Raw genomic sequence first — 17,293 nt, 5'->3', positions numbered from 1 at the left:
TGTGTGTGTGTGTGTGTGTGTGTACAGTAAAATGATAGAGAAAAAAATGCTTTCCCTCCCCTTCTCTTTCTTCTTCTTCTCTCCTCACAGACGCTCAGAAGTCTCATAATCCTTGGGGAAGGCCAAAGCTTTGCCGTCGAGGGATTATTCAAGTTTGGGGAATAATGACCTCCTTATCTCTCTCAGGCTCTTTGCAGAAGCTCCTCTTGGGCCCTGTCAGTTCCAGGCCCTCCAGTTTGGATGGATATATCAATGGAGATGCCTCCCTCACCATTACACGCTCATCCTCATCTCACTTTCCTCGCCTTATGCCCTTTTCTAGCTGATAATACCTCATTGTGGAAGCCATAAAAAGAAGCAACCTTATCTCCTTTTCACCTGAGGTCATATTTAGGGTTTTTTTTTACTAATGACTCTCAACTCAACTTTGTTTCCCTCTGTCTGTGGTCTTGTCCTCTTTCTCTCCCTCTCAGGCACACACACTCTCTATATCTCACTCTCTGTCTCTTTCTGTGCTGGGTTAATAATAGGCTTCAGCTGTGAACAGTAGTCTAATTTTAATTCCTTTTATTTCCAGCTAGTCCAGCCACCGTACATCTTTAAATGCATTTAGAGGTATTGTCCATTTAATGTCAATTGAAGTTAAGTGTCCATTGACTTCCTCACCTCCTCCATATACTTATTATTGCCTCAATGAGGGGATTATCTCATTGTGAACCGCCATTATGGCAAAAGCGGCCCTAATGTTAATTGGACAAGTAGGTGGGACAAAAAAGGTTTTAGATTTTGTTATTCCATTACAATATTTGAGGGTATCAACATGTCAGGTTTTCTAATTAATATATGCCTGGAGGTGATACACTCTAAAGGTTAAAAAAACTGTACCTGGTACCCTTACATTTAGTTTGGTTATCTAATTTGTGCTCTGGTTTTGGTTTGTAATAACCACATCGACACGAATCATATTCAGGTTTGATGGTTAAGCGTTGCTTTAAAATGAACAGAGAAGAGCTAATGCTGAGAGAATATTAAACAAATTGTAGCTTTTAACTCTCCACAATGGTGACAGCCATTTTTTTAGCTGTCTAAATTTAGTGTCTGGGTTCCTGAAAAATTCCCTGCTGCTTTAGGGCTAGTACTTCCTAGGAATTATCAATTAGTGTGGAAGTGAATGTTGTTGACCATCGATTTTAATGGCTTTGCAATTAATGTGTAAAACAATTTTCAGTACCGATGCCACATGTGGTGTGTCCTGAACATGTATTAAGCGATGCAAAAGGGAAGGTGTATCTGCCATTCCATTAAAAATTTCCAGAATATAGCCAAAAGAAAATACAAATAAACACATTTCCAACCACTTTATTTGGACTTAGGTTATCAGGACAAAAAGTTGGTGGCCAACTCTTGGGTGACATTAAAACACTGCAGAAGAAGACTGTGCCTAATTAAAAGAGTGCCTGTAAAATCTTCCTCAATGGAAAACCATGTGGAAAACGTGGTTAAACAATGTATTTGTTTAATTTGTGTATTAATTGGATGAACGCCCCTCATTTCACCACACAGATCTGATGTTTTCATCTGCCGCTATTTTCTGTCTCTTCACTGACAACTGACGAAGTGATATTCTTCATCTAAGCCATGATTTATTCACTACGTCTGTTCCTATTGCACATTTTGTTTTTGTAAAGAGCGGTAGTTAATTGCGACAGCGTTTTAGAAAGTGAGTGAAACAAAACAAAAGAATCTTAATTTGCTCATTGCATTAGTGCAGTTACATGGACAGTTAAAGCATACAATAACCAGAAAACACTCATCACTATTGTAGTTTTTATTCTGCCTTTGGACCTCTGTAGTCCTCCCTTCCAACAGCATTTCAATTGTTAACCATTCAAGCATATCACAAGGAAACTAAATGTAGCATCTAACAAATCTGCATTTGTCTCATTGCATGAAAGAAAAGCCACTTTCTGTTATAGGCCTAACTTACTTTAATGCTTGCACTTTCTAAGATGTAGTGGAAATGCAAACAGGAATGAGAAACTAGTTCTTTAGTGTTCAGAATCAGAATCAGCTTTATTGCCAGTTATGTGTACACATACAAGGAATTTGACACAGGATTGTACATTGCTCATGATATGCTTACACATACAAAAATACCATAACCATAATCAGACACAAACTACAGTATAGACAACACTAATATACACACTATGAACAAAACAATTGTAGCATGGCTAAATTAGTTATGAATTTTAATAAATTTATGAGAATTAATACCCAATTATGAATTTTAATAATTCATAAAATCAAAATTTATTCCTCGTTTCAGGGCACCACTGGAGCTGTTATAAACCTAGAGTCTCCGGACCTCTAGGATGTAATTATACAATTATTACTAGTGATCAGTTAGTTATCGCTAAATTATCTTAACTCAATCAGTCAGTCAGTCTCATATCTAAAGGGTCAATTCTCTTGGCAGGGACGTGGAAATAGGCAACACACACAGTTCTTGATTATATTACAGTGAATTTATTCTCTAACTAATGTTAACTAAAGCGATATAAACGGGTGGTTAAATACAGGGAAAATAAACAATGGCTGAGCAATGGAGGTTCGATTGTGGGAAGCATTTGACTCATACGGCATTGGAGAACTAATGAAAGTAAGCTATGAGTTTAGGAGTTAAAAGGAAATATTAACATTACGGGACATATCTGACCACAGAATGTTGGTTAGGTCTTACAGCCTGTCGGCCTGCTTTGGCTTGTTGCACGGGTCCCACGCTAGCTGCCCGATCCTGGCTTTTTGCTAGGGATTCTCCGTGGTTCTCCGTTTCTGACTGAAGAAAACGGCGTCCTCCGTCTGGCAATTCGGCTGTTTTCAGGTTTCTTCATTGCCGCTGGAGAGACCACATGGCTTGGTCTGACCTCGGTGAAGTTGGCTCGACGAAAAAGCTTAAAAATGGAACTTGGTCGTTCCTGAATTAGTCCAGTGTAACTTAACAGACTGATAACTTTAACAAAATAAAAGAATTAAAGACAATAAAACAAACTGAGGGGCAGATCGATGTCGCGGCACTTCGCGTGTGTAGCTTCAAGCGAACAAAGGCCTGTTGCGCTGGCCGAACTCTTAGGGCGTTGCCTGGCGAGGCACGCCGGACGCGTCTAAACGTCCAGAGAGCAGAGCGGAAGACCAGGGCACGAGGGGAGGAGAGAAGAGCAGAGAGAGAGCGAACGATGTCGCGTGTCGCTCTTTTGTTGCCTGGGGCGTGGTTCCCCAGAGGGCGTTTCAGGTTTCCCAAGGGACTGCTTTTCTAAACTTAATGTCTAAAAGAGAAGAAATCTATTTGCGCGTATTTTCCACAATCAAAACTCAATGGTCAAACGGTTGTACCGTTCTAAGTTAAGCATTTGGTAACAGGAAACAATTGTGACATTATTGGTCAGGATATTTATACTTTTAACGGCATTTCCAACGATGGTGTGTAATACTTATTTCGTCCACTTGGGGGAGCTCAGGTTACATGAGGAAAGCTTAGATTAATCCAAGACCATCTCTCCTTAGGAAGTGGGGAATTTAGTTATCCAGCCTTAAATTCAAGCTGGCGATTAAGAGTATAGTATGACATTTCTTTATCATCATTTCTAAAGGAATTTTGTGAGAAAGTATTGTGAACAAGTATTGGTTACACATTAGATGAAGGAGTGTCCTTAATCTTTCTAAAAATAAAAACACTGCAGAAGTAACTTATTTAGATTCTTTTCAGCACTAATATCAACAACAGATAGCAACAACATGGTAACATAACTACTCAAATAGAGGCAAACATAATCAAGTAACTAAAAGATTTCATTAAACTTAATTAAATGCTTTGAGTTTTTGGAGACTGCAGTCTTTGGTTATTTAAAGTTCGTTTTCCTGGGTTATGTCACAAGTGGGTGAGACAAGGAGTATCCCTTTGATGGGGTAATGAAACACAGACTCAGTTCAGTTACGCTGACGGTTACATGTGTGTGGGGGTAGTTTTGATAGGCTGTTCAGGGAAATGCTAATCGCTGGTTCGTGTCCCTTTTGTCAGTTTAACAGTCAGTCACTGCGTTATCAGCTTCGGAATCAAAAAGGTGCCAGTTTTATGGTCAGGGATAGCACTTAGAGAAAGCAACTTTCCCAACCCCCTTCCGTTGGGGTCTCTTCAGCAGTCTGTTGAAAGTTGATCTTTAACCCCCCTGCTCCTCTCTGGGAAAGGAAAAGAGGAATTTGGAGTAGCTCCAAATTTATTTAATATAAAATGTACAAATCCTCACCGTTGTCCCACTACACAATATAGACATATTGACAAATAGTGCAGTTAGAGTGCAAAGGATGCAAGAGTAAACTATTATTCTCATTATGTACATGTTGAAGGTGGATATGATATACAGGTACACATACACATACATACATACATGTACACAGTGTGATGGAGCATAGTGCAAAGGATGCTGGAAAAATTAAATAAGACCTATGACCTTGTGACCTGAGGTAGGTTTATTGGTATACAGTATATACAACATGACATAGTATGAACAGCACTGAAATAGAGAATGGTGAATAAATAAATAATAAGTGGTAACCAGTAAACAGGTGGCTGATTAGAGACAGAGTTACTGGGTTATTGCACAGGAATTGTTCCTGACACTGTGAGTCAGAAATCAGCTGTTCATCAGAGTGATGGCTTATGGGAATAAACTGCTTCTGTGTCTGTTGGTTTTGACGTACAGTGCTCTGTAGTGCCTACCAGAGGGGAGGAGCTGGAACAGGTTGTGTCCGGGGTGAGATGGATCTGCAGTGATGTTTCCTGCCCGTTTCCTGACTCTGGAAATGTATAAGTCCTGAATGGAGGGCAGGTTGGTACCGATGATTTTTTTCTGCAGTCTTGACTGTCCGTTGTAGTCTGCTCCTGTCCTTTTTGGTGGCAGATCCAAACCAGACAGTGATGGAGGTGCAGAGGACAGACTGGATGATGGCTGTGTAGAACTGGATCAGCAGGTCCTTAGGCAGGTTGAGTTTCCTGAGCTGACGCAGGAAGTACATCCTCTGCTGGGCCTTGTTGATGATGGTGTCAGTGTTGGGCTCCCACTTCAGGTCCTGGGATATAGTGCAACCCAGAAACCTGAAGGATTCCACAGTAGACACAGGCTCCTCCTGAAGTCCACGGTCATCTCCACAGTTTTGAGCGTGTCAAGCTCCAGGTTGTTCTGACCGCACCAGAGAGCCAGCTGATCAACCTCCCGTCTGTAGGCCGACTCATCACCGTCCCGGATGAGGCCGATGACTGTCGTCAGCGAACTTCAGGAGTTTGACAGATGGATCCCCTGAGGTGCAGTCGTTGGTGTAGAGGGAGAAGAGCAGTGGCGAGAGCACACACCCCTGGGGGGCGCCAGTGCTGATAGTTCGGGTGCTGGATGTGATGTTTCCTAGCCTCACCTGCTGACTCCTGTCAGTCAGGAAGTCTGTGATCCACTGACAGGTGGAGGCTGGCACAGTGAGCTGTGTGAGTTTGGTGCTGAGAATGTCCGGGATGATGGTGTTGAACACCGAGCTGAAGTCCACGAACAGGATCCTTGCATATGCCCCTGGAGAGTCGAGGTGTTGCAGGATGTAATGCAGACCCAAGTTGATAGCATCATCCACAGACCTGTTAGCCCTGTAGGCAAACTGCAGGGGGTCCAGCAGGGGGCCTGTAATGTCCTTCAGGTGGGCCAACACCAGTCTTTCAAAGGACTTCATGGCTACAGATCTCAGGGCGACGGGCCTGTAGTCATTTAGTCCAGAGATGGTGGGTTTTTTGGGGACCGGGATGACTGTGGAGCGTTTGAAGCAGGAGGGAACTTCACACAGCTCCAGTGATCTGTTGAAGATCTGAGTGAAGATGGGGGCCAGCTGGTCCGCACAGATTTTCAGGCACGATGGTGAGACACCGTCAGGTCCAGGAGCCTTCCTGATCTTCTGCCTTTGGAAGAGGCCTGAGTTTGCCTGAGTTTCACTGTGAACCAGGGTTTTTGGATGTTGTATGTGCGGAAGGTTTTAGTCGGCACACACATGTCTTGACAAAAACTGATGTAAGATGTCACAGTGTCAGTTAGTTTGTCCAGGTCAGTGGCTGCAGCCTCAAAAACACTCCAGTCAGTGCAGTCAAAGCAGCGTTGTTCCATCTTTTCACAGTCTTTACAACAGGTTTAGCAGATTTCAGTTTTTGCCTGTGTGTCGGGAGAAGATGAACCAGACAGTGATCAGAGAGTCCCAAGGCTGCACGGGGAACAGAGCGATAGGCGTCCTTTAATGTTGTGCAGCAGTGGTCCAGTGTGTTAGTGTCCCTGGTGGGACACTTAATATGCTGTCTGTACTTTGGAAGTTCATAGCTGAGGTTTGTTTTGTTCAAGTCCCCAAGAACAATGAGCAGGGAGTCTGGGTGTTTTTTCTCCACGTTAGTTATCTGGTCGGGCAGGTGTAGTAACGCCTCGCTAACACAGGCCAGAGATGGAATGTAAACAGCGACCAGAAGAAACGAGGAAAACTCCCACGGTGAATAAAACGGTTTACAGTTTATAAATAATCTCTGTAGGTGAGGCCTGCATGGACATCTGTGCACCAACCTTCGTTTATATAGAAACAGAGTCCGCCTCCCCGTGTTTTTCCTGTGAGCTCCCTTTCGCAATCCGCGCGGATGAGATTAAATCCCGGTAGGTGAAGTGCGCTCAGTGAGCCAGGATTCGGTGAAACAGAGGGCAGCAGATCTGCAGAAGTCCGAGTTAGTTCTGTTGAGGAGCAGCAGTTCGTCCATTTTGTTGGCCAGAGTGCAGATATTCGCCAGGTGGACTGAAGGGAGCGCAGTGCGAAATCCCCGCTGTCTCAGCGCCTGCACATTTTCCCCTGCTACATTTCCGGAGGATCCGAAACAGAGCTGCTGCTCCTCCAACTAATGACTCCAGGAAAGTTCCAGGGTCAATAAAGAGCAGTGGAGTAGTATGAGCAGTTGAAAGTCCAATGTTTAAGAGCCCTTCTCTGGTAAAAGTTACTAGAGAGGGACGGCAGAAAACAGCGTTAATTAACAAAAATACAAAAAGCACTACGGAGTGTAATCCCGAGGCGGCCGTCTGCGGCGCCATCTTGGATGCAGTCGGTTCTCTGATCTCCTTAGTTTCGGGGGCCAGTTTGGTGGGAAAGGACCCATAGTAAATGGAAATCTGAGCTCTGACCTAGCTGAAACATGAAACGTGAAATGCATGTTGCGAAGAGGCATGGTTAAGAGTAGACAGCAGGTAGAAAGAATGATTAAGATTCATAATGGAAGAGAGATCTTTCCTCTCTCTCCCTGTATCAGATTTATTGTCAGTTAACTCTACAACCTTTTTCAATCAAATAATCCAAAAACAATGTGATTGTCCTACTTACTCCTTACAGTTAGCATAATTAAATGCTGAAGCAGGAATCATCCATGAGAAACATCTCATGGATGAGTCTGGGAGAGATTTCATGCGGAGTTAGCTGTTCTTGGTTGACCAGTGAGAAGAGAATGATAACTGTGAACTGGATAGCACATCAAAACTTGCCAGGCTCACATATTAGCAGGAGGTCTTTAGATTCTTGTAAGTGTTTGTTTGCTGCAAGGGATGCTTTCCCTCTTCTTGTGCAGTTGTTTGTCTGGGGAGAAACCCAGAAAAATCTTACTTCTGAAGAAACATTGTTTTGTTTTTTGGAAAAGCACTATACCCATACATAGTAATCAAAATCATCAATAAATGTGTTCTCATATTTGTCCCTGAAGTAATCAAAAATGTCATTTTAAAAATGACATTTAAAAATAATTTTTTTCCCCTATCAGTTTTTTATTTTATGTTCAATCAGTAATCAAAGATAACAAAGAAAGAATGGACATGGGCAACAAAGAAACGTTTTATTTTTTAAATAGGTCACTAAGCAGTGTTCCATTTCAGAGTCTAATAAAACTTCCAAATGTGATTTACTAAATTTTCACATCATCTGATTGCCTCAGAGGAAGAATCAGATGTAAAAACAAAACAAACAAACAAACAAACGAAAACCCACAGAGGTAAATTCCAGTTATTTCGCTTCTACAAATGCATGCACTCTTCCACTGCTGGCATTGTGAGTGCTGACACCTATCACCTAGAACCTAATAACATCCTGCTCCACATACATCATCCCCGGATTTGATTAGAGATCTAATTTATTTATTTGTTTAGTGCTGAGACCCCACCGTCATTATTTTCCCTTGTAAATAATTCAATAAAAATGTCAACCACCGCCCTGCTCTACATTAATATTATGTGTAATAAAGATAGTGGGAGGGAGCAGGTGTATACAGGTACAATGGGGAGAAGCAGACATATAAACCAATTCAGTATCACCAGAACAGATAGTAATATGACAAGCTAAAATAAGCATAAATATTATACTTATTATACTTAACTGTTCAATTACAGTTGATATTTGATAAATTAATCATTTTGGTGTGCTGTATCATTCACAACATTAATGCAGAGAGCAGCATCGGAGCATTGGAGTCCAGTGAGCTTGTAGTTGCAGTCTTATATTGCACTTTATATCATGAACACTCTTAGTTTCATGAACTGAACATGAACTGCGACGTGTGACATTTCAGCTGACACAGATTGCCCCTTCATGGAAGATGTCTTAAGCTTAAATTTGACAACAAAGTTTTACAGCGATTGAGTGGAATAAGAATAAGACAGATTGTGAATCTTAGAAGGGCATAAACAATACTTTTTAATAATAATGGGTCAAATGACAATGTAATATGAGGGGGGTGATTGCAGTGTCACAAATAATTATCACCATCTCTTAGGTGATTATTTTGGCTTTCCTGACCCCAAATGTATTTTCATCAACATTGTGTCCAGCTGCAGAAGCCGGCTATTTTCATCAAAAAGGCTCTGATAAACCCCCTGTACCCTACCTGCCCAGCACCAGACTGTACCTGGATAAAGTTAGCAACCAGCTGAGGGACACAGTGTAGCATTTAGCAGCTGTGCCAGATATTTTTCGTGATGTTGATACTAATGGTGCCGCCGTGTGAGGCATATTACTGTACGCACATTTTCATAACTATCCAAAGAAGGTTAAAATCAAGGGCCACTGAAGATACTAGAACAAGTTTCGTCCTTCATCCAAGTGACTTCTTCAGTTCTGACTGACTGGTAGGGAAACTCAACTATTTAATGTTGGTGGGGTCGTTTGGCAAGATTATCGATATCGCTGGTTTGTTAGTGTTCCTGGCTGTTGTAACGACAGTCGTTATGGTTATTAGAGCCACCCAGGCTGAGATCAGAATGTCTGTGACACCACAGTCATTCAGCCAATTATTATATGATTATGGTACCTCGGATTGACACTCAGCAGATGAGAGCAATTTCCAAGTGACTCTAAATTCTTGGGAATAAAATCAGCTCCTCAAACTGTAAAGAGAGACAAGGGTAACAGCTACTTGACTTCCCATCATCCTCCACAAGATACTCTGCCCGATGTTCTTCTCAGCCACTGACACAACACACCAGGGCCGGCCCATGGCATAGGCGGTTGCCTTGGGCACAAAATGTAAGGGGGCGCCGCAAGAGAAGGTTTCCGACTTGGCCCGAATCAACTCTGCCGAGCTGCTGCGACACCGGCGTAGACCATGATAGTAATTAAAAGAGTGTTCTGAGATAAGATAATTTTTCAAGAGCTTCTTGAAGTTAGAGAGGGACGCCCCTGCTCTGATGGCATGTGGTAGCTCGTTCCACCATCGTGGTGTCACAGATGAGAACAGCCCAAGGGGGTAGGCCAGAGATCGGACAGTGAAGCCGACCAAAGACTGCATGGAGGGATGTGTAGGCCCAAAAATGACGTCAAAACCCTGTGACACCCCGTCGCACATGAGAGATGTAACTATATTGCTTAGATTATAAGCTCTCAGCAATCTAAAAAAAACAATACAGCGATCAGTGACGCTGCGTTAGTGTTTGATAGGTGAGCCTCGTAGGTGGGCTGATGAATCAGTGACGATCCGAGTCAGACAAACACACTGAGCCAAGAGACTTTTTGTTGGCGCAGCTTTGCAGCTACCAGAATTACAGTGTTTCTGCCGTTGTTCTACGTCATTAAACCCCGGTTATGCTACGCGATCATGCGCAGTAGACGCTGGTGCCAACAGGAAGTAGCCCTGTAGTAGTATTTTATTGGTCCAAAACTGGCTTCACTGCTCTACATTCAAATCAGAGGGGTGGTTTTGTCCAGTAATATACTGTCTATGGAACAGCCGGGACGGAGATTGCTTTGTGTGAAGGGATGGCAGAGTTGGTTGGAGGAGCACAGTGGCCGAGAAGGAATGTAAGCTTGTATTATGGAGTTAAGGCAGATGGGTGCAGACCCAGTAGTCACTCTGTATGCAAGCATTAGTGACTTGAATTTGATTCGAGAGGCCATGGAAAGCCAGTGGAGGTCACAAAGTAATGGAGTGACATGAGTCCTTTTCTGCTAATCAAAAACCAGATGTGCTGCTGCGTTCTGAACCATTTGTAGGGGTTTCACCACACAGGCTGAAAGACCCACTAGCAGGGCTTTGCAATAGTCGAGGCGAGAGATAACCATGGCCTGTACCAGAAGCTGGGTGGCATGCTGAGTAAAGCAGGGCCTGATGGAGTGATGGTTGAGGAGTCAGTTTGAAGTTTGATGTTATGGTGGATAGAAGAGTTCAGTCTAGTGATGGTAAAAGCGACTCTTTTGACAGACTCGAATGTTCAAATCTCGTTCATCAAAATGAACTAATCTTTTTTTGAGCCATTTTGTTCATTTGAACTAGGCTGGTTATTGCGGCGCTGCAGCCCTCTAGTGGGCGATATAAAAAACAGCACAGTTCTTAAACAAGGAAGGCTACCTGGCTTGCTTTAATTCTTACAAAGTATAAAGCACAAATTCACCTCATGATCTTTCTCTATCATCGTTCTATAAAGCCCCATGGGGCCACATACAAATTCAAACCACGTAAAAACCACAGAAATATGTTGTCAATATGCAATTGCCACTTCTCAAGCTAAATCCGTTTTGTTACAATCTTTCCTGAGTATACAACCAGACCAGCCATATATAGGCTATATATACATAATTATAATTACTATCATTATATCTCTAAAGTGCTCATTCATCCAGTAGCCTAATGTCCTTATCCATGAGTAAAATCCATATATTAACATCAGATTTCTTAGGAATTTATTAAAGTAATATGCTTGACACAATAGATTAATAAAACACACCCTTATCAAAATTCAACCAATTTAATAATAATCTGGATAAAGCCACCAAGTTCTTAAAATAATTCCAGCACAGAGAGAGGAACAAAGAAATAAACACGCAATATAAGCAGAGCAGTTAGGCAGGTCTGGACACAGAATATGCCACATCAGGTCCGTGTTCTGCACACAGAGATAAACAAACATGAGCACTCAAAAACTGCCAGGTTGTTCACCAGTTGCGTTCTCTGGCGGACCCGGATCAGCTTTTAGCTGTAAACACACCACAGGGCTAACACTAACGTTGCTATGTGGCTGTGTTTTAATGTTTTAATGACCATTTGTTTTGGAGAGGAGACTACCTTGGAGGTAATTCAGCTCCTGGTAGAACCTTGTCAGGGCAGTGAAGTGGAGTGGACCCAGAACAGCTCTCATCAGCTGTTTGCTGTAAACTCTAGCAGGACTACAGTTCACTGCACTGTAATAACGTTATGCTTTATAAAATGTCACATAATTAACAAAATGCGTATATATTGTCAGTTCAGTGACTGTTACCTGACAATCGACTTGCCTCTCATTCATCATCGCTGGCAGTAACTCAGGCTGCCGAGTGAACGACAGACTCTGAGGACCCATGTGAGTGGTAAACAAATAGTTCATTCCTGCTACACAGTGGCCTAGCTGTCACGTGACAAATGAATGACTCAAACCTAGAGACCCACAGTTGGGAGTTGTGAACTAATCAATTCTGTTTCCTGTGCTGATGGACCCCATGCAGCTGCTGTGTGACGAGTGAACGTATCAGTCCAAGACTATTCATACATGCGTGAAAATGAATGAATCAGACCTCAGACTACCCGTTCCTCCTGAGTCATATACAAGATTAGGTCAAATGAACAAAACGGTCTTTGAACGACGCAACACTAGTTCACTCTTACAGAGGTTTAGTTGAAGGTGGCAAGCCTTCATCAGTGCAGATATGTCCGAGAAACAGTCTGTGATCCACGCCGGGGTCATCTGGCGGGAAGGATAGGTAGAGTTGCGTATCGTCTGCATAGTACTATCACACTAGTACATAACTGACAGCTGAGCATAACGTTTCTTGCAGTTATGTGGTCAAACTTGAATTTGTTAGAAACAGCAGCAAACTCAATATTCCTGAACTCAATAATAGCCAGACACCCTAGTGAGAAAAGCCTAAATTCTGATTGGACTCTTTGCAAGTACACCTGTACCAGCTCCTAGGTATTTTGTCAGTAAGATCTCTAGTGCAAAACACTAGTTTAGTACATACCCCATTATGACACACTAGTGCTAGTCATAAACTTGTCCAACAAAAGTTTTGGAAAATTACATCCAATTCAATGAGTGAACCAACAAACACTCATTGGATCCGACACAAGTTCATTTTAGGTGCCACACTCTCTGCATCTCAACGTAACAGATTAACACCACTAACCTTCCTGTTCTCACTAACTTGACAAGTAACTGAGAAACACTGGTTATTGTAGGCATAGCAATGCTATTATTATGTCATGACATAATTAGTATTGTACTGTTCTCATCGAAACGAAACAGCAAGCTAAACTCATTTCTCCAACTCAACTTCTCCAATGAACAGGCCAGGTTGTACTTGGCAAAATTTATTTGAGAAAAGGTAAAACTGAAATAAACCCAAAGAAACACAGGTAAATATTACAAAATTGTAGTTGAAATAATGACGCTAACAATATTCAGGTATGCTAGCTTGTTACTTCTGTTAAATACATCATCAATGCACTAAAAAATAGCATGAATGACTAACTAAACCTTACATTATTCCACGGGTTCCTTAATAAATGATAAATACTTAGTGGCAATGCCGCAGTAAGACAGCAGAATAAGTTGTTGGTTGAGAGGACAGTAAGGCTCCAACATGTGCTCGTCAGTATACACTCAAAATGGCTGCCCTCATGTTAAATAAGAACTTCAAAATAAAATGATCTGCTTCAAAATAAAAGTCTCTAGATGTTTTAGTCATTACAAGTATTATTATTGTGTGGTGTCACGATGTTATCTGTATTTTGTTTTGTAACTTTTGATTGTCTTTTTTAAGTCTTTTACTTTTCTTTTAGGTCTTATAAGACTGGAAAACTAACTGCTCTGCACAATTGCCTGACCTTTTCTTCAGCTGTACAGTCTAATCACAGAAATATCTGTGTTTGATCCGATGATGTCCTTTGACCAACATATCAAATCATTGACACATGGATTTTTTTCTCCACTTAAGAAACATAAACTCTGGTCTGTTCTATCACAACCTGAGATTGAGATGATCATTAATGCTTTTATATCATCCCGGCTAGACTAATGCAATGCAATCCCTTTTTACCTGCCTCAGCAAGTCATCCCTAGACTGTCTTCAAATGGTCCAGAATGCTGCTGCAAAGGCTGCATCGCACCCTTACTATCGTATATACATTGACTTCCAATCATTTACTCAAACATGCTTTTTTCTCACATAGTGCTGTCTAGTGGTTGTAATCTTGTGTGTTTTTAAGGTCTGTTGCTCATTTTTTATTGTTTGATCTTTTACTGTTTTTATGGGCTTATTTTTAATAATCTTAATCTTGTGAAGCACTTTGTGACCTTGCTCTGTAAAAGGTGTTATACTAACTAAACTCTACTTATTTTCTTAAACTCAATATACAATGTTTTTTTATTAAGATCTGACAGAAGAGTTTAACTACTTTATTGGGTCAATAGTATTATAGCTGGGTATCACCATATTTGAATGTGTGAAAACATTTTGTATTTGTACATACAAATGTGTGAATATGTAAACATGTTTGATCAAATTAATTCATTGTTTGAGTATCAAACCACTGTTTGTGGGTGTAAAAGTTCACACAGAAAACAACTATGAAAAGTGTGAATCTAAAGTTTAGAGGACCCATATCCAATTTAGTGTAAATCAAACCAACAAGTACAAGTACATTTGTTCCACATTCGACACTTCTGCCTGAATAGGTAATGGGGATGTTCAGATTAACATGTCATTTGTCTATCCAATCTGGAATATCATTTCACTTTCCATTCAGGTAGGCAGGGAGGTGGACCTTCTTTGCTGTGACTCTGTGGCTACAACTAAACTTGAACGAAATCTGGAGCATCACCGTTATTGCAGTTTTACAGTAAGTTTGTTTAACAACCCCAGCGTTTTCTATCTGGAGGTGAAAAATTAAGATACGTGGATGTTATTAGATGGTTAAATTGCTAGCACGCTCTGCTACTGTTACCACTGCGTTAGCCAGCTAACTGGAGCAACACTGATTTTGCTGTTATGATTCTTCTTTCATATGCAAAGCTTTCAGCAATATCCAGAAACTGCTTACCTATGTGTGCAAGCATTCAAAAAATGCTGTGTCAATAGTATCAGTAGACTCAAATAAAATGCATGAACAAGATGCACAAAACCTCAAAATGACCCTGGTGTATTTAATGTTTCTTCCAATGCATAGTACGTTTTCTTCCCACTAGCTGAGGCACGAGAGTAGCCTCTTCACTGTCATACAGGTTAAGTGTGCAACAACAACCCAGGAAACCCTACTGTTAGCATCCCTAACCAGGGATAGTGCATCAAGCAATGTGGCAACCGTGGTATGGCTAGAGTAAATAGAATGAATGATTAGTTATGCAAATATTATGTTCAAATAGGGTTTTCTTTTACAATGAATATCAATCTTTTCTGACATTTCTTTTTCGTAAATATCTAAAGCCATAGTCTTAAAGAATTTTCGAAATCTAACCAAAATAATTTGGTTCATAAACAAACACAAAATAAATGACAAATGCTTTCAGTTTTGTTACTGTAAAAAACACTTTTCCTCAACATCAATCCTGAATCTTAATACAACTATTGTTTATTTAATACAAATGTTATAGCAGCAAGTGCAGTGTAACGTCAGATTCTATTTACTCTGGGGGGAGAGGGTAGTTTGTCCGAGAGTTGGCAGCAGTATTTATACCCTACGTGGGTTAGTGAGCTTGATTTGGCTGTGAGGGTCACTTCGACCAGAGTTCACTCCATGTCGGAGTGGAAGGTCTAGTTTCGGAAAGGCCCATGGTCTGAGGCACAAATACTTCAAGGGCTACTTAGGTAAGTAAGGTAATGTGGACAATCAGAACTAGTGCCAATTTACCTGAGCTGATGATGGTGTTATTGTGTTATATTAAAAACCACCTCTGCACTGTTATCCCCCTTCAGACAAAGCCTTTTCTTTTTTGTTTCATCTGCTCTCAGATCAACCTGACCTCAGCCTCAACTACAACCAAAACACAACCTCAGACATCAGCCCACTGCTGTTCGATCTGCTCTCATCACACTTGAACCAGGATCAGAACTGACCTTTTTACCGGACCTAAAGCTGCTACGTCCTCTTTGCACAGCCTTGTCTTGCAGCCTCAATCATAAAATCCTTTGGAATATGTGTCTGACCTACCCATATTATAAATAATAAGCTGATGGTTCAAACAAAAACTGGAACTATTCTCTATATACAAAAATAAAGTGTTATCTAAATGTTGCTTTCTAACTGGTGCTGTAATGTTGCCTCGTTTATTCTAAATAAACCACACTATAACTATAACTCTTTCTTAGAGTTTTATGTTTTCGGCAAGTAATTTTAAGATTCAGCCATTGCAATGACGACACCACAGACTTCTCTTCATGTCAAATGTTATGATAGTGTTCCTGATCCTATCCTGTCTTTTTGTCATTATTCTTCAGCAGTGTAGATTTAGGTGAAACAAAAAGTAGATACATTCAGTGTTTATCTTCCAATTGCAGTAGCATATTAAAGTAAGGCCTCAAAACCTCAGGGAGTCTTTCTGACAGTTTAAGGATAACAACAGTAAAAGGAAAAATGGCAAAATTTCACGGCCTAGAAATTAGCACAAAATGTGTAAGGACGACTCTTTTAATCAATATTTCCTTAACAAACACTATAAATAAATTGTATTTTTAAATGAAGTTACTGTACAGTAATTACTTTCTTCCAGGCAGAGGTGCTTACTTAAAAAAATTGCAGTGGCCAAGCTTAATTACTGTCTGATGAACATCAGATACCGTGGTTATTCATCGTATTCAACTGCATAGTTTATAATATAAATCCTCATACCACAAGCCATCACATATATTCCAATAGTATATTCCAAATTGGGGAATTTGGGCACAAATGGTACCATGAGTGGTACTACAGAATGTTATAAAAAATATTGTGAGCCAGGTTCAGGTGTGATGAAGTAGTTTCAGAGACTGACATAGCACTTTTTATTGCACCCAGCTGAAGAATTACAGTGGCTGCATATAACTTGTGAACACATGGATGCAAACACCAAATCTGAAGATTATAGTTCCTGTCTGGGTATATTTATCCTTCTTAGACCAACAGATTCAGAGTGTCACTAAGTGTCAAAATAAAGTTATTGATTAGATTTATTTTATTTTACATCTCATGTATCTTGAGATGAAGTTGTAGTTCCCTTTATGCTGCTCACAAAAAGCAAACGTTATAGAAATATTATATACACTAGATGGATGGAGAAATAAAACTATCATCATTCATAAAAAAAGGCATGCAACAGAAAAATTTGTCACCTGAAGGTATTTCTCTTCCTCAAGTGGATTTATGATGTCCCATTTGCCAAAGCTGATCAGGAGTTTAGTTGCACTGTCTGCAGTAGATGATTAATCCAGCCAGCGTCAACTGTTTTGGGGAATTCTTGGAGACATAGTAGAAAGATGTAGTGATCATGGAAGAGGTGCAATGTGAGATGTCAAAGAGACCATCTTCATCAAGTATGTGAAGCACATAATAGATGCAAGTAACAGCTCTTGAATATCACACCACATTGCCTGTTATATATCTAGCCAAAGCTGGTATTTAGTGTTATGCCCAGAAATTATCCATCCTTCCACTTGTATAGCGCCTTCCTGTCTACAAAAAAGCACTTTATGTTACATG

Source organism: Micropterus dolomieu, linkage group LG20 (genome assembly GCF_021292245.1).
Source record: "Micropterus dolomieu isolate WLL.071019.BEF.003 ecotype Adirondacks linkage group LG20, ASM2129224v1, whole genome shotgun sequence".
In the NCBI taxonomy this organism is placed as follows: Eukaryota; Metazoa; Chordata; class Actinopteri; order Centrarchiformes; family Centrarchidae; genus Micropterus; species Micropterus dolomieu.
This window is presented reverse-complemented; position numbering follows the sequence as displayed.